The following is a 19,883-nucleotide window of genomic DNA, read 5'->3' as shown; positions in this document are numbered from 1 at the left end:
TGCAGACAAGGCAGCACTGCATTAAAAAAAAAAAAAAAAAAAAAAGAGCTTGTGCTTTTTCCACACAAGTCCTGCGCTGCTGCACTTTGCGGATGACACATTTTCTAGTATTCAGACACTGTATTGTATATATGATGGGAGTGTGACTGCATTTCTGGTCGGACACCTTGCTAGACATATTATGAACTGTTTGAAGAAGACTGTAATACATCAAATATAAACGTTTAAAGAAATTAAGTTAGCCGTGTTTTAGGGCTTGGCACTTTACCAGTGGAATTTTTAAATAAATGGTTCTAATGTTCACTCTAGCAGGTAAGAAGAGCAGAGACACACAGGTCTTGCACAGAGAATAATTCTCTAGTGCTGACACCCTAAAGGTTTCTCCTAAGCAAGAGTCATTTATTTGACATCCTAAGAACATTCTTCAGAGGCCAGTTGAATAAGATCAACGGTAAACTGTTCTGTCTGAGCTTTCAAACAGGTAAAACCACCCATCTGAAAGTCGGTATGTAGAGCAGAGTGGAGACCCTCCATTTCGTGGGCTAATTGTTTCATTGCCAGCCTGAAACAAAATGGAGGCGAGACCTTTGTAAAGCAGCTCAGGGCTGATATTTCAGAGGGAAATGTGTTCAGGGGGTAAAAATCTTCATTAAAGAACATTAGGTATCTAATCAGATAAATATTGCAGGTAAGGCAATAAACGCAGATAACGTTGTATTTATATACCGAGAATAGAGATAATAGATAGGAATAAAGCGTTCATTGAAAAGAGAGCCATTCTAGTTTAGCAACAGTTAAGTTAAAAAAGAAAAAAAAAAAAAGAAACCTGATTTCACTCTGAAATGTAACCTTTCAAATGAACACTTAAATTGGAAAACACCATGGGTAAGAAATAGACCACAGCATTTAATTTGGACTGGCTAGTTGGAAGCCTATATTTACTGTACTATAATTTCAAATTTAATTAAGTCACACTGCTGACGCCAGTAGCATCAACACAGTAAAGATGATTAATTGCATGCGTAAATGAAATATAAACAGCCCTAAAAGTAACATTAATGCAGAACCTTGCACACAGAAATGGTATGATAGATTTAAGTGTAAGCACCTACCTGCGTCTTTGAGACACATGCCAGAATTGGGATGAGGGCCCTGCATTTGAATGTAATCACTGTACCAAAAATATAACCTTTTATGGGTCATTATTTTTCTAAGACATGTGTCCAACCTCTCCTTTTCCTCTCCTTCCATACCTCAACCCTCAACATGATTTGTTATCTTATGGAAGACTTTTCACACAATTTGCATTGTCATCTTATGGATTGGCTATCGGTACACAAACATGAGCTGACACACTGCAATGGTGGGACTGGGCTGTCACAACAAGGCAGCTGGACTGTTATATATTCCACTTTGCTTCCATTGTACTTCCATTCACAGCAGCAATAGGACAAAGGGCCTGACAGAGCTAACCACGGATTGTCACCTTGATTTGTCCAGTCTAGCAGATATGCAGAAATGAATTATATTCTCCTTCTTATGAACACAACACAGAAGCAAATAAGCTTGCAAACAGCATCTTCCAAACCATATTATCTAAGAAACATCAAGCTTCTTCAGAGATACTACAAGCTGCCTCGCTCAGTAGGTGAGGAAAAGCAGAAAGATCCATCCGATTAGTGAAGACACAAAAAGGCTTTCCTCCAATAATATATTCTTGACATTGGAGCCTAAACTCTCTCTGATTGAGAGATATGTAATTTGTATTCTGCTTAGCTTTTGTTTTTGATGAATGCTATCACAATGCTTCAAAATGCAAACTTAAATCATATTTTTTCCCAAGAATGTGAAAACCTAGTAAATAAAGCTGCTGTTCTTTTAAGAAAAACTATATTAAATTGAAATATATTTTCTTAAAAATGATAAAATGAAGGACTTTACTCAATGTCTGTTATAATATACTTTTTGATAAACCCAAAGCCTGTCTTGTTTAAAGTTTACCAAATATTAGAGCTCTAAGCCTGAAAGCACCAAAAATAGTTGGCTGCTAATGAGGAAATTCACTGGAAGATTTTTTTTTTTAATGCCAGTTGTTTAATTTACTACTTTATTGACAAGGTGTTTGTATGCCTTTGAGATCCAGGCAGTTTTAATAGCCACACATGGATAAATGAAACAGACAGGGTTGGTAATTTCTTTATGAAAAGATGCCGTCAAAACCAGGGAAAAAAGGGAAAACTGTTTTCTACCAGCTTGTTGACGAGATATAAAAGAATGTTTCTTCATGCAGCAGAGGAAAAAAAAAAAATGTTGCCTTCTTTAAAAAAAATCATGAAGATAAAGATCATTTCACACCCATACACATATGCACTTACAAATTCTTTCCATTTTCATAGACAATGCAGGGTGCTTGCTGATCTCTCAAAAAACATGTTTTTGTAAAACCAGAGCCTCATGTTGAAGAACTCTGGGGAAAACATAATGTAATCTACAGTTCGTTTTATTATTATTTTTTAATGCTGCCCACCTTGACAGTATGCGCAGAGTGCTTGGCTCTGAAGAAAAGCCTTGAGAAGCATTTCATTTGTTCTTTTCTATTTCTATTTTTCTTTTCTATTTTTAATTTATGAGACAGAGCTAATCTAAAGATGTACCATTTAAAAACCAAAATATTGCATTTTATATCTGAGCATATGATATTTAAAATACCCGCACTAAAACTGTGTTCCCTTCCAAAGACCTATTAATTTTGAATTTTAAATTGTACTAGTCTATTGTCTTCTGCTTAGACATATGGATTCTGTTCACACGGCAATACTTGGTACCTAGTGTTTAAATGGTGACTAGCACAAACCAACACGATACACGTAATAGACAGTCTGTATAAGAAGAACATAAAACCCGACCCCATACAGAAATGCAAATGTTACGTGATCAAAGGGCTGCACGTTCATAGTGAAGGATTTGGTCAAAATAAAACCTTCACTTTAGGAGGATGTATAAGAAAATCCTGCATGTATAAGACAATTTCAAACCTGTTTCAAATTTATTCAGGGAAGATCTAAATGTATCAAAATGGACTGCTTATTATTGTCCAAGGAAAAATTGTATCAATGTGTCTTTCCTCGGAATTCTATGCAGCCAACCAAAAGAGCTCTGCCACCCTGCACCGGAATGCCGCACAATCGGGGCTTGATGGTTACGGTGGGTGACAGAAAGGGGACATTGGAAGTGCGATTATGCAGTTTGCACGAGGAGATTTCAGCACATTTCAGCTTTGTCTAGTTATACTACGGAGTTGTGTTTTCTTTTTCTTTCTTTCTTTCTTTTCTTTTACGAGTTGTGCATGGCTTCTAATATTGAAATGCAACTTGTACGCTGTGACGACCATTTCCAGAGCCCTGTGCTTTTAAGACTTAGCATTATTTGACAGATTTTTCAAGTTGTTTTGCCATTTCAATCGGCTTTATACTTGTAAATAAAATTCACACATTAGAGCCTTCATGTACATGGTCTTCTTTGAAAAAGATGGAATTCCACTTTATCCCTTCATTTTAATCATAAGTTCAGAGAACATAATACAGAGCACCAAGGCTCTATCCCAATTGATAGTAGAAATACATGCCCAGTTTAGGGCTTTTGTGGGGGGAAAAAAATGCCATCTTAAGAACTACCTGGTTTCCTCAAAGCTTGTCTTTTATGTTTTAAAAATATAACACGCACATGTTTCTTTAACATTGAGCGTGTTGTATTACATGTGATTCTGGAATTTGGAGTTATTTGCAATTATTTTATAATAAGTACAATTAGATCTCTGCATAAAAGGTGGAAGAACATTCTGTAGTCATTAAAGAGGGGAAAATGCCAAGGTTGAAAATTTAAAGGTTTAAAATAAACCCATGCAACCAGGTATCCTTTTTAAATCAGTAATTATGTTTAAGAAAAAAAAAATGATTTAAAGCATTTCATGGAAGACACAATTGAAACATTTGGAAACATGAGATTTTGTCCCCCCAAATTTTAATTGTTCATCCCCTCACCCCATTATATTTCCACCCCATGCCAGAATGTCCTTTAGGTTAAAAGGGGTGGGGGGTAAGGTGGAGAAGGGCAGCAAATCACTGTTTGGCACTGCCCTAAACTTTCATTACATTTAAGAGCAAGGCAAGCCACACAACTCTGTACCCTGATATATTGTTGAGTGGGCCGTCTAAGGTTCTATTTTCCACGTAGGGTCAAGACTGCTGACATGGGATTAATCAGCTACTCCTCCTAAACCATGAATCAGAACAATTGCTGTCAGTTTCATATGGTACAACTGCCTGGAAATAGAAGAGTTGGAAAGTGAGAGAACATACCAGGAATGCAGAAAAGAAAACGGTAGTGGAAAATAACTCCAGTTTGGCTATTTGTGATTCGGTATAGTAACCAAATTAAAATGACAAAATATATGTTCAACCAAGTGATTTTGGAATATCTTTTCCCACCTTTTTTTCTCCCCTTGGAGATCTTGTTCATATATCAATTGTGACATTTTATAAAAACTTCACACTCATTTACTTTCTTTTGGTAGGCACCATTTATGTTCAAGGCCACATTTAAACATGTCTGTTGACCCAGGGTTAAATTCAACGAAGCCTGTGCAAAATGCATGCAGCTCTTCTGTATACATATTGCAAAGCCAACATTGTATTTAACCTCTCCTTGAATGTTTGCATTACAGAATTGGAAAATACTAGGTGCAAATGCCCGCATAAAGGGGAACTGAAATCCGTCACTATTAGAGAGGAGTGTGACAAGCTTCTTTTTATACTAGGATCCGCTAACATTAAAACGGCCTTGCTCCTAAATAAGATTGCTTCTGTTATTAACAATGATACGAAAATGAACACTTACTGATCACACGTTTGGAAAAATAACTATGTATTGCTTTAGAAATGATATTCATCAAAACCAAGAATTATTTTTCTTGGGAATAAAGTAGCACATACAAAAGCTTTTTCTATTTGTTTGCAGTAGAATTGAATATTTTTGGAAAAGTAAGTGTTAAGACTATATGATATAATATGTGACCAGGCTACATGGGCAAGGGTGATTAAGAATCATGCCATAAAAATAAAATAATATTTTATTAGAGAATAGAAAAATGTAGAAGATTTTTCAAAGTGAAAACTTATTTTCAATTATTGAACAATATTATTTGATAACAATTTTAAGTCAGAGTGCTCAAGAAAATAGTTTTGCTACGACTGAAAGAGGAAACAGATGTTTTTATGATGGTAGATTTTTAAAGTTAAAATAATTTATTATTCAAAATGTTAAGAACAAAAATTAGATACAAATATAATAATGTGCAGAGTGATTTATAAATGTATTTATTTACTATTTATCCTGAGCTCTGCTTTTATATAACTAATTGAAAGTAATAAACTTATTTTGTTGTTTCATGATGCTACCACAAGCTACAATATAAATATATTCAAATTGGCAATAAATACTGCAAAAATTATAAATTTATAAACTAAATCCATTCAACATATACTCGAAGTGTATTTTTATCTTAACCACAAACACGGTACAGGCATATGGGCAATTAGAGATTTGTTATTATTAAAACACTCTGCAGAATTATGTTAAATGAAATGGAATTGTTCCAAAAGAAAGATATGTAAAATAAAAACTATATATTTTATTTTGGTATGCAATGGTAAATGTTCATTTTATACCACAAAAATTCTATAGTCATTTTAAATGCAATATTTAGTGTCTCTATACTAAAGTTCTCAAGAAGATCGAATCACTGAAGGAAGAAATTGAAGAACCTATAACCATTTGTCACAAGGGTTTATTCTTCTATGAAAGAATTTGCCTATAACTTTAAGACATTACTAGGAAACAAACATATAGCTATTATCATGACCTCTTTAAGTTTAGAACAGCACTTAAAGTGTTTTTGTAAATATAAATGTTTACTTGATTAAATAGTATGGGGATTGAAATTAAAAGTATTATATTGTTTCAATGAAAAATATTTTTGTTTGATTTAAAAAGAAATATAAAAGTATGTGAATATAAATCGGCAATGAAAAAATACTTACAAGAAGCACTGCTTTTGGAAATATTAGCTGATTTATTTTTATCCAAATGGAATAAAAGACAAATGCATTTTATAACTGATGAAATATTTTATTATAAAAATAATTGGTTATAGTGTAATTCAAAATGACTGTTTAACAGTACTCAGACAATGATTTATAAGATGTTTGATAAAATATCTGCCAAGTTTTCAAATTGAACAAGGCAATCTAAATAATTGGTAGAGGCTATTTAGAATGATTTTAATCTTTTTTCCTGTTTTTATTAATTTTTATATGAGTAAAAACATAACAGAAATATTTCCAAAGAATTTCACAAATGTACCTAGGTTCTATATGTATTTGTTTAACATTTCCAGGATTTATTCAAATTTGGAGCATTTTTATTTCAAAGGAAAATTCATAGTATCAATGTAATTGCCCCAATGCTTGAATGTGAAAGCATTATATGAAGGGATTTAGACAACAAATGATATTCTAATCCTTTTTTTTTGAGAATGAGAATATTCTGCTTTTCCAGAATCAAATTACATGTGTGATATATATTTTTAAATGATTTGATAAAGGTGTTCAGAGATGAAAACACGTGCCAAGAATCTCAGAGTAAAATCAGAGCAACTGAGAACAAATAATGAACAGGTTTAAGGCTTAGTATTATACCTGAAGATAATTTCTGCAAAACAAAACCAACCTGCCTCAGAAATGCAGAAGTGCTCACAAAGAGTGCAGGGAGGGAGGAGGCAGGGGGAGAGGGAAGAGAGGGTCTTGATAACCTTCAGTAAATCAACCAATTCACTGATGTGACTCCCACCATTTGCCCCAGAAAGATTTGCACTGAGAAAGGCTAGACACCTAGATCAAAGCCACACTCAGCCTCTGGACTCTTCCCAACTTGTCCTCAATTATAGATGACCTTTAGGCAAAGTAGGAAAAAGAAATATTTCCTTATCCGTAAATGGAACAAAATCAGTATTTTAAAATTGCTGAGTACACATGCACAACTGAATTCCAGACCATTTTTACTTGCCTTTTCTCCACCTACATTTCATTTGCTTTCTGCATACAGTTTGGGAAAAGCATTTAAAGTTATTATGGTTACCTATAAAGACTATAATCAATACTTAATATGCTTTAAAAATCCCATTTTAATCCATGTAAAAGAATTAAGAAGCATGTATGAGAACAATTTATAAAACAGATTCTTTTCTCTAAAAAATTAAATTGATGTGAAACCTTGATTTCTTCTAATGTAAATATCAAAATATTTACTAATCACGTTAAAAAGGTTGCCAATCATATTGAAACCCAAAATACTATTATCTCTACTTGAGACCAAATTCCTTCAACTATTTGATCACCAAATATATGGATAATATCTCAAAATTAGAAAGCTGTAGAATATAGTTTGAAGGAGGGAGAATTCTGCTGGCTGCCAAAGAATTTAAATATATATATACCTGAAAAGTACTTTGGTAATATTAAAATTACCTTTAGATTTCTGTATTTTTTAAATTTTGTAACAAGAATGAAAAAAATATTTTGTTAAATGCTGCCCTAAAAATCCACATGAAAGAAACAGAACGACTACATATAACATAATAATATTACTATCAAAGGAAGAATTTGTAGGTAGCAATATACACCCTCTAGGTAGTATTTGGTCCATAAAATTTTTCTTATAATTAGGAATTTACTTTCAGAGACTCTAAATCACACAAATTATCTAGTCTCTACTCAAATCATTATTGGAACCTGTTAAGAATAATTTTTTAAAGGTTTTATGTCATTAAAAAACATTTATGTCTTTCTTGCCTTATACCAGAAGTAACGCTTTGAAAGTTTTCAGAGTCCTTTTTGTTCAAAGAAAAACTTCTTTGTAACTATTTTTCTTTATTTAGCCCATTGTGTAAAATCTAAAAAACAGGAAAAATGTATAATAAGAAAATAAATAATCTGTAATCCTAACAACCATAGTCAATTACTGGAAATACTTGAGAATATTTCCCTCCCGTCTTTTTTTTCTATGATTTTGCTTTATATAACAATTTTTATTATAAATTTTACATAATTTGGTATTCTGAATTTTTTGTCCCAAAGTATGTTATTAGAATTTTCCCACATCCCAGCAAGCCCTTTGTAAACAAAATTTTAAAAAATATATGATAATCATATGAAAATGTTAGCTAAATCATTTTTTAGGAAACAAGGAAGGAAATTTATTATTTGAATGATATTATGGTGAATACTTTTGTGAAGGTAATCATTACCGAGTTCTTTTTTTTCCCTTTCACTTTTATAATTTAGAATTCTGTCAGTTATTTAAAACAAAAGATAAAAATAAAAAACACTGAGTTATAGTGAAAATGTTTATCAGATAAATAGCTCAGCTTTAACAACACATCTTGCCAAAAAGCTTGCAAAGCATTTCTCCTCAACTGGGGCATGTGAGAAAGGGCCGTAACAAGGAAAACCGAGATTTGCCAGAGCCAAAGCTTACAGCAAGGAGAATCTGCAGGTTTAAAAAGGTAGAGCTTTAATCTTACATTTTTTTCGGAGTAAACCACAGATGTGCAGTCTAACTATTTGCAAATGTCATTTAGAAAAGGACACAGAGCTATGAATTCCATATTCGTTTCAGACAACCTTGTTGTTTGGTATGCTGCGATGATATTTGTGCATCTGTGAAGTTTGCACATTTACCTTAAAATGTTGTATCGAGAATCAAAGTTACAGGAACTGCTAAATGAAATAATGAGGAAAATGTGCAATGAGGTGTATAAACAAGGTGCCCATTTCAGAATAATTAAGAATGTTACAGGTAACAAAGAGGTCTCCTTTTTTTTGCCTATGTTCTCACTATAAAAAAATTTCCCCAAAGAAAGCAATGGTACCATTTATGACAATAGGGTTTGGAGGTGTTTAAGAGCATATTACTGAAAAACCAACAAAATCCTGTCTTTATTAGATAACATCTGGGACATCTTTTTCTCCTCTTTCCTGAACATCCTAATTAACTGAAATGACCTGATGCTTACAAATAGAGAGGAATATCTTGAAATAAATATAATGATCAATTTCAGAATCTCATTGACTTTTTAATTTAATTGAACAGCTATTTTGCTTACTTGATCATCTTAGTTTGGGGAACGTAGTGTGTGTGTGTGTGTGTGTGTGTGTGTGTGTGTGTGTGCGCGCGCGCGCGCGTATGCATCTACATGTGTTGTGTTTGAGAGAGGGAATGATGAGTAGGAAAGCTTCATGCCTAAGGAGAAGTAGAAATGATCACAGATGCAGAAAGTATTTAAAACAATGCACGCAGGCATCTCTGAAGCCTTGATTACAAGTGTCAAATATTTCTCACATGTTTCAACTATAAAATCATCCTGGATCTATTACTTGAGAGAGCCAAAATACATGGTACTTGCATGTTAAAAATCTAAATGGGGTATTAATTCTGTTTGATTTATCCATGCTTGTAAAGGGGAACAGAGTTGATTTAAGTGATTCTGTAAAACTGAAAATGTCCTAAGACGTTTCCTCTCAGTTGTTTTGTTGGCTTATTTTAATATGAAAAAAATAATAATCTAATCTCTGCTTATAAGAAGATTATGTAATGTATTAATTTATTGAAAATTAGGATACACTTAATATCATGTGAGTTCCAAACGTGCAAAGCAGAGAAAGAATTATGAGCCCAAACACACATGGAGGGTCTAAGCTTAACTATTTTATTGTAACCCTCATTTTGCAAAGTAACGAAAGTGCTCATTCTTCAGCTAATGAAAAAAGTAATAGTTTCTATTTGTTTCCCCAGCAAAGCATCAAATTGAAGCATGAACACTACCAAATTTGAAGGAAAGTGAAAACTAAAGATGTTCTTGCCTGTTTTCCTTGGGGGTGTAGAGTTTTTTCCAATTATTTTGTACCAGGAAGTTAAATTTTATTTTATGAGTCATTTAATTACCTTCTATACCTCTTGGATTTAGAACATTTCAAGGAATGTTTTCACTTTCCCGTTTCCACCCCATAGCTCACATATGACATAAAATAAAAATTTTTGAAATGTTAGTATTTTCATATGAGGCTTATTCCCTGAGCATCTAATCTTTGTCTTTCTAAGAAAATATATGTGTGAATTAAAAATTCATATCTTAGTCTAGTAAACTATATTCAGTGCTTTTAAAACACTTATTAAATACCCTTTTTTCACTTTGTTACTTCCTTCTAAGATGCTACAAGCAATTCCACTGGCAGATATCATTCGTGTACCACATATTATTTCCTAATTTGGAGTACCAAAATTATATAAAATGTATGAGGTTTGAGTATAAAGTAATGAGATCAATCTAACAAACAAACCCAAACTTACATTTCCAAATAAGTCTTTTCATTCAGGGGCATTGCCTCAAGATTCTGTAGTTATTCAAATTGTGTGGCCATTCTTTTCTTTAAAATTATGCTCTGATGGACATCCTGTTTACAAATCTGTAATGAGGTCAAATTATTGTGTATTGAGAGGATTTGTAATATCATTCACTGCCGATACTGGAGAGCAGAAAGGTGATCTAGCTTGCTTTACATACAGAGAAAGAAAAGAAGAGGAAAAAGGGAAGAAAAGACAGACTGTAAGAGTCTGGGTGATGTAATAACGTGACCAGTCTCCTTGTATGATTCATGAACACATTTAAAAGACAATTCTAAAAGATGAGTTTCAAAAGTAGTTTTGACCAAAAATAGTAGTATTGGTGAATTAGATGGGCTCCAAGATGGCTCATTTGAAGGACAATACTCATTTGGAAATATGAATACTAATTTGCTACTTTCAAATATATATACTCATTTCTTTATGGCAACACTTAATGGCAATTACTTTCCCTGTATGTATATGTTGAAAGGGAAAAAACATTCTGAGTAGTGCAGTTAGAAACTGGGTCAACAGTATATGCTGTAGCTTGGGTCCCACCCAATTGACTATTATCTCCCAGGTTTGCCATTTATAAATATAGCCTTCGCACTTGGCGCCAACTCATTGGGTTTTTTTTTTGTTTTTTGTTTAGAAAGTGTTATTTTTTATTCATATATTACAAAAGCAAAGCTTCTTTCACAATATGGACTACATACTATGTGTGGTTATTTCAGCATTAAACTGCTTTCTGGAATCCCTAAACAATATAGTGTTTTGCAACGATACTCAAGTTTTGTTTTGCATACAAAGTAGATATTCTTTACATCAAAGTACACATTACCAAAAACAAGTTCTAGAAATCACCCTCTAAGACTATTTAATGAAAAAGTTCTTAGGGAATTTTTTTAAAAATAATACATCCATTTGATAAATATTTTGTAGAACTTAAAGTAAGGTTTATCTTTGAACATTTTGTTTTTTGTTTACTTATTTATTTATTTATTTATTTTAATTAGTTTCAGGTGCACAAGACAAAGCAAAACTTAGACGTTTATCATTTATATCCCTCACACTGTGTGAACCCCCCTCCCCCCATTCACTATCCCTCTGTACGTTCCCCAAATTAATTTTCAAACCCCCATGACCATCTTGTGGTTACCGACTATTTTTACTCATTGGGTTTTGCTTTCAGAGTCCTTGATTTAGTTATTTCTCCCATTAGTAACACAGGAAAGTCAGTCTTATTACCGTGTTTCCCTGAAAATAAGACCTAGCCAGACTATCAGCTCTAATGTATCTTTTGGAGCAAAAATTAATATAAGACCTGGTATTATAATATATTATATTATATTATATTATATTAACCCGGTCTTATAGTAAAATAAGAACCAGTATTATATTATATTATATTATATTATATTATATTATATTATATTATATTATATTATATTATATTGACCCAGTCTTACAGTAAAATAATACCCGGTATTATATTATATTATATAAGACCCAGCCTTATATTATAGGAAAATATAGTAAAAAACAATTTCTGGTGAGTGTGTCTAAAAGATTTTCACTCAATTTTATTTTTACACGTCTATTTATTGCAGAAATACAATTATGAAAATTTAAATGTAATCACTATAAGTCACATGGCTGATTTTTACCTATGAATAATCTCTGACTTAGGGGTTAAAATCAAGTCAGAATAAAAACTAACGTAAAGGGCATACTCTAATTTTAACTGTAAAATAAAATCACTCTAAGATGTAATAGTTTATTTACTCTCACCCTCATTTGCAGGAAAAAGCGTTGTTCGACTATCATTTAATGTTGGGAGAAATTGTGGAGTTTTTTTTAATCACAAAAGTCTGGAACATGAAAGAATTAATATATTTAGATTGGCTGGGACAGAGGAGGAAAAAAAACCCAAACTTAGAAATATGAAATCTATCAAGATATAATTATGAACATTTTATCTACTGACTTACTTAAATTAGTTAAATAACTACAGATTATATAGGACACTGTCCAGGGAGTGATCAAATCCATTAATATATCCCCATGGGCCAATTTCTTAAATGTAGGTTTGGGTATTTTGAACGGTAAATATGTGGAACATTTAAATCCCTCTTTTTAATTCCCTCTTGCTTTATTTTACTTAAACAGAAGAGTCTACAAATTTCATTTGAGGATAACCTTTATAAATGTGCTGTGAAAATTCTTCATAACTTATTAATATATTGTCTTACCTCCTAACCATTAAGGTTTAAAAGTCAACTTCAAGAACCACTTCTACTATATCTAGCATTTTCTGAACATTTCAGGCAAAGGTTCCTTTCCCTCTTTCAGATTTCCTATATATTTCTTATACATAATACACTAATATTATCAGAAAAAGTTATAAAAATATGGTTGATCAAGAGGTTATTTTCAGAGCAAGAAGGGATTTAGAAATAATTCTACCTAATTCCATCTTCTGTAATGAGGAAACCAAGACCTAGAAGCAGAGGGTAACTTGTGCAAGGTCACTTAGCTTATTGGTATCAGGAAAGTGTGAAAAACTTTTCCAACCCTTACGTTTTAGGACACATCACCCTATTCCATGGATAGTAGAATAAAAATATAATCTATTTTTCTTGATTTTTTGGTACTTAGCTGATCCAATGCTGTTTATTATCTGAAGAGATTTGGAACTGTTTTTTTTTGTTTTTTTTTTTTTTTCCGATCATGCAAAGATACAGTTTTCTCAAGGGAATAAAACAGAAGTCAAGACTAAAATAGGTAAAGCTTTTTAGAAGTCAACCTAAAATAGGTCAGTTCCAAACTGGAGCGGATTAGAAATTTTTCCAAAGTAGCTAGTGTCCCCTCACTATCAGTAGTGATGGAGGCAGAAACAATTATGTCTCTGAAGCCCCTGTCAGCACTGTAGCAATGCCAGTGAGGGACTAGGGGGCACAGTGATAGAAGGGTGGCAAGCTGCTACAAGGATGTCCAAGGCAGGGAATCTTTTAAGGAAACCACTGGGCTTTTCAGGGTAGTTATTGTATTCTTCCTAATTTGGAATTCTGTTTATGCTGCAAACATTAGCATATATTTTCCTTAATGAATGCTTTTCAGCTGAAAGATAGTGAGAAATATACTATGTGAATCTTTTTTAATATTAGTTCATTAAATTAAAACTGTTCTGACTTGCAATGAGGCCTTTTCCTTTTGGTGTTTTGCTCAGGTTTGCAGATAATGTTCATGGCAATACACGTGTACCCTGGAAAGATGGTCTTTTTAATCAAAGTCATTTAGTGTTAGCACTCTAGTGTAATAATTTGAGAGTTTTTCTGTCAGGTGGTATAAATGTTAACATAAAAATTCGGCTATTTCATAATGTGAATCCACGCATTTAGTTGAAACAATTTTCTCCCCTCGAGCTTAGCGACCCTACTTGCCAAATATATATCTCATTTTTCAAAATACAAGTGTTAAGTTATGCTGTTTCCCCCATTTTCTTATAAATGATTGGGGGGAGGGAAAGTCTTTTAAAATTCCTCTACGCAAAACCAAAGGGAAAACATCACCACATTCTTAATGATTGTTTTTACTAAATCGCTCTCAAATTTGCTGCTTTAGAAACATCATGCTCCAATAATAGAAAACACTCCACTCATGCTTTGGACTTCATTACCCTGCATCCCCATCACAGGAACAATAGAATAAAATGATTCTGCAAGGTTAGGGAACTGAAACCCACTCAACCACTGTTCCCAAGGAATATTTGGATAACCAAGGCTTGATGCAAATATTTGTTACTAGCCGTTATGACAAGCTGGGGACATTCCATGATCTTATTAGTATCTAGTCATTCACAGTTTGCTTTTCTTATATCAAAACATGCACACAGATAATAGGAATAAATTGTTTATTTCCCATGTTACTAGGCAATTATAAATATTTCAGCAAAAGGGTTATACTATGCCAAGGTTAGAATCTAATAGAATAATTCAAGATGCAAATGCCTTGTCTTGTGAGCTAATGCCAGTGTTCCCAAATAGTTCTCTTTTGGTTGGCTTCTAGAGAAACGACTTGAAACAGAATGAAGTATGCAATAGTTTTTAAAAAGCTGCTAGCTTATCACTTATCACCTCTTTAGGATCTCCTTTATTTTTCCTTCCTTGGACAGTATTCATAGGAAATCATGTTGTACACTGCACACAGCTATTACCAGCTGGGAACTACTCATTTCAATTGTAGAATATTTTACACACAAAAAAACTCAAAGAGTTACCAATTTACTTGTTTATCTTACCACTTTTATTACATAATGTTTTAGAGAACTCTGCCTAATTTAGTTACCGTTGTAGGCAATTTTTCCACTGTTGTTTTTCATAATTTATTTAATGATTTGTAATAGCAAATATATAGAGATTCATTAACGGGTTATATAGTCTCTGACAAAAGAAAAATGTAGTTACAGAATCATGGACCTAATATGGGCTTGAGGATTTACCAAAGCCAACCATCTCGCTCTATAACCAAAGAAAATGTGCCAGTTAAATAAAACAATTTGGCCTGAATTTAAGTAAATCTTTGGCAATAGAGCCAAGACCAGCAACAAGCACACATAACACATTGGTTGGTGTGGTGCTTTTCATACCACTTTTACGTATCATTTTCTTTCTGGAACTTTTTCTTTTTTCAGGAAGAGGGATGAGAAGAGGCCATTTATGAAATCTACCTACCCCTTTTGCATTTGACTGTGTCACTCATAATCCTATATCTCTATGGAAACGCTCAACTCTTTTATATCCTACAATCATTGCTTTCATTCTCTACCCTTTTAATGTCACTTTCTTTATGTTCATTCCATTTTACAGAAGATAAAAAGGATTGTTAAAATGATGTGGTTCTCTTCAAGATGTTCAGGGATATACAAGAAGGATTTAAGATATTTCAAAACAGGAAAATTCCTTCAACTTCTAAGATAGGCAGCAGATAGTGAGGACAGGGCATCCTTCTCAGCAGTCACTGGGATTTACCTATAGGAAGAAAATCAAGCGTAGAGTTTTCCAGAAGGCCTGGGCTATCCTATGATTAAACTTCAAAATCTTTATCCATTAAAAAGAGTTTTGTGCCATTTTGACAGAAAGGAGTCATAAGAGATATAGAGAAAAGCAGACCCTCCTCTTGGGCAGCAGAAACAAAATAGAGGACCCGTACAGTTGTCCTAAATCATAAACGTAAGAAGGATGGACAGAAACAAAGAGTACATGTGTATCCGTTTGGTATTCAATGTGGTATAAATTAATAACTAACATTCACTTAGTTTAGTTGGGTTTCTTTCGTGTGTGTGTGTGTGTATGGTGGCAGTGAATATCTCATGTGGTATCATTAAATTTACAAAAGTTCAGAGCTTTTCCAAGAAAGAGCACTTTTTATTTCTTTCCAAAATACTATTCTGAAATGAAGGAGGCAAATATTTCACTCATTGTGTAATCATCCAAATAAGGAACAATCCAGTTAGCTGATGAAGGTTGTTCAGTTCAATACTGGTCGGTCCAGATGATAGTACAACCTTCTGGAACACATCCTTTAAGGAGAAGGCAGTCCAAAATTTAAAACATTAATTAAAATATTGCAGCCTTTGAGATTCACATTTTGTGCATTTAATATGGTTTCTTTGTTTCTTTAGCATAATACTTTTGTCTGGGTATATCAGAATATGTAATATACATACATGTGTATGTGTGTGTGTATATATATATATATAATTTACAAACACAATTGTTTATTGAAATAATAAGATGCAAGAGCTAAAACTTTATAGAATTCCCCCCTCCCCCACCCCCCATAAAATATTCTAGACTAAAGGCACAAATAGCAAATAGGCTCCTAAGGAAATCTCAGAAAATGAGCATGAGGCCCACTGTATTTAACATGTCCCTTTGGAGTGGCAAAAAAAATATTTCAGTAAGGTTATTTCTTCATTTTCAAAGACATACAAGGGTTGGAATACTTAATCTGTAATGTACAATAAAACAAAATGGCAATTTTCCAAGAGCTGTGAGACTGCAACTAATTAGCACATTAATTTATATAAATAAAATTCTCTTTGCTCTTCCCCAGTGTTCTGCCTGAGAAATGCAACAAGATGAATGAACATGACAGATTGAAGTGAAATTTACAGGCTTAAAAAAATAATGATGGATATCAACCGCAAGAAGAAAGCAGGAAAAACCACAAGTATGTGGAGATTAAGCAACATACTTCTAAAGAATGACTGGGTCAAAGAAAAAAATAAGACTGAGAGATCAAAATATACATAGAAACAAATGAGGATGAAAATACATCCTACCAAAATTTTTGGGATGCAGTGAAAGCAGTTTTAAGAGGGAAATTTATATCATTACAGGCCTATCTCAAGAAGAAAAATCCTAGATAAATAACCTCATATTATACATTAAAGAACTAGAAAAAGAAGAACAAATGAAACCCAACGTCAGCAGAAGAAAGGAAATAATAAAAATCAAAGCAGAACTAAATGAAATAGGGAACAATAAAACAATAGAAAAAATTAATGTGACAAAGTGCTGGTTCTTTGAAAAGATTAATAAAATTGACAAACCCTTGGCTGGACTCACTGAGACAAAAAGAAAAAAGACACTAATAAAATCAGAAATGAAAGAGGGGAAGTTATCACGGATGCCACAGAAATACAAAGGATCATCCAGAAATACTATGAAGGACTATATGCCACCAAATTCAATAACCTAGAAGAAATGGACAAGTTCTTAGAAACATATAGCCTTCCTAGGCTGAATAACAAAGAACTGGAAAATCTAAACAGACTAATCACCAGTAAGGAAATTGAATCAGTCATCCAAAACCTTTCCAAAAGCAAAAGTCCGGGACCAGATGGCTTCACTAGTGAGTTCTACCAAACCTTCAAAGAAGATCTAATACCTGTCCTCCTCAAATTCTTCCCAAAAAACTGGACAAGAGACAGTACTCCCCAACTCATTCTATGAGGCCAACATTACCCTTATACCAAAACCTGGTAAGGATAACACAAAAAAAGAAAACTACAGACCAATATCTCTGATGCAAAAATCCTAAACAAAATTCTAGAAAATCAAATGCACAAATGCATTTTTAAAAGTATTCATTATGACCAAATGGGGTTTATCCCAGAGGCACAAGGATGGTTCAACATATACAAATCCATCGATGTGATACATCACATAAACACAATAAAGGACAAAAATCATATGATTTTATCAATTGATGCAGAAAAAGCATTTGACAAGATACAACATCCATTTATGATTAAAACACTTAATAAATTAGGTATAGAAGGAAAATACCTTAACATAATAAAGGCCATATATGACAAACCCATCATATATATATGATGCTATATATAGAAAACCCTAAGGACTCCACCAAAAAGCTATTAGAAACAATCAACGAATACAATAAAGTTGCCAGCTACAAAATCAATGTACAAAAGTCCATTGCATTCCTATATGCTAACAATGAAATCTCAGATAAAGAAATAAAAAAACAATTCCTTTTGCAATTGCAGCAAAAAGAATAAAATACCTAGGAATAAACTTAACCAACGATGTGAAAGACCTATATGCTGAAAACTATAAGACATTTTTAAAAGAAATTGAAGAAGACACAAAGAAATGGAAAGACATTCCATGCTCATGGATTGGAAGAATCAACATAGTTAAAATGGCCAAATTACCCAAAGCAATATACAGATTTAATGCAATCACATCAAAATCCCAATGGTAGTTTTAAAAGAAATAGAACAAAAAATCATCAGATTTGTATGGAACCACAAAAGACCCCAAATAGCCAAAGTAATCCTAAGAAAAAAGAACAATACTGGAGGTATCACACTCCCTGACTTTAGCTTGTACTACAGGGCTACAATAATCAAAACAGCATGGTATTGGTAGCAAAACAGACACACAGACCAATGGAATAGAATTGAGGACCCAGAAATAAATCCACATAAATATGGACAGATAATTTTTGACAAAGAAGCCAAAAACATACAATGGAGAAAAGACAGACTCTTTAATAAATGGTGCTGGGAGAATTGGATAGCCACGTGAAAAAGAATGAAACTGGACTGCTATCTGTCACCATGTACCAAAATTAATTCAAAATGGATCAAAGACCTAAGCATAAGACCTGAAACAATAAACTGCATAGAAGAAAACATAAGTACTAAACTTATGGACCTTGGATTCAAAGAGCATTTTATGAATTTGACTCCAAAGGCAATGGAAGTAAAAGCTAAAATAAATGAAAGGGACTGTTTCAAACTTAAAATCTTCTGCACAGCAAAAGAAACCATTGACAAAATAAAGAGGCAACCAACTGAATGGCAGAAGATTTTTGCAAACAACTCCTCTGATAAGGGGCTAATATCCAAAATACACAAGGAACTCATACAACTCAATTGAAAAACGGGCAGAGGGTCTGAAGAGACATTTCTCCAAAGAGGACATACAAATGGCAAATAGAAATATGAAAAAATGCTCAACATCACTAATTATCAGAGAAATGCATATAAAAACCACAATGAGATATCACCTCAACCCAGTCAGAATGGCTATCATCAACAAGACAAATAGTAACAAGTGTTGGAGAGGTTGTGGAGAAAAAGGAACCCTCATACACTGTTGGTGGGAATGCAGATTGGTGCAGCTGCTATGAAGGCAGTGTGGAGGTTCCTCAAAAAATTATGAACAGAATTACCATATGACCCAGCAATCCCTCTCCTGGGTATCTACCCAAAAAATCTGACGACATTTACCCATAAAGAGATGTGTGCTCCAATGTTCATTGTAGTTTTATTTTCAGTGGCCAAGACATGGAAACAACCAAAATGTCCTTCAGCAGATGAATGGACAAAGAATTTGTGGTATATATACACAATGGAATACTATTCAGCAGTAAGAAAAGATGAAATAGTACCATTTGTGACAACATGGATGGATCTTGAGATTATAATGCAAAGCGAAATAAGTCAGACAGAAAAAGTAGAGAACCATATGATTTCACTGATATGTGGTATATAAAACTGAAAACAACAAAAGAACATGACAAATAAATGAAGGAACAAAAACTCATAGACATAGACAATAGTTTAGGGGTTACCAGAGGGTAAGAGGGTCGGAGGTCTCTAAAAGAGGGTAAACGGGGTTTAATACATGGCGATGGAAAGAGAACTGACTCTGGGTGGTGACCACAAATATGAGATATAGATAATGTATTGCAGAATTGTACACCTGAAATCTATGTCACTTTACTAACAATTGTCACACCAATAAAATTTAATTTAAAATAAATGCAGAAATAATCCCTTGATC

The 19,883-nt window shown here is 33.1% G+C and overlaps 1 protein-coding gene and 1 long non-coding RNA gene across 2 annotated transcripts in view; one reads left to right on the top strand and one right to left on the bottom strand.

Annotated features, from left to right (window-relative positions):
* LOC141568583 (uncharacterized) overlaps positions 1–19,883 on the bottom strand; it is a 376,689-nt gene that overhangs the window by 65,304 nt on the left and 291,502 nt on the right. The gene's annotated exons all lie outside the window — the stretch shown is intronic.
* Positions 8,510–19,875, top strand: LOC141568603 (uncharacterized). The gene is made up of 2 exons (XR_012491771.2): positions 8,510–8,620; positions 16,618–19,875. It is a non-coding gene; the product is annotated as an uncharacterized LOC141568603 (long non-coding RNA).

This window comes from Rhinolophus sinicus, chromosome 7 (genome assembly GCF_057876585.1).
Source record: "Rhinolophus sinicus isolate RSI-liver-muscle chromosome 7, RSI-T2T, whole genome shotgun sequence".
Lineage (NCBI taxonomy): Eukaryota > Metazoa > Chordata > Mammalia > Chiroptera > Rhinolophidae > Rhinolophus > Rhinolophus sinicus.
The sequence above is the reverse complement of the archived record's forward strand: the minus strand, read 5'-3'. Positions and strand labels throughout refer to the sequence as shown.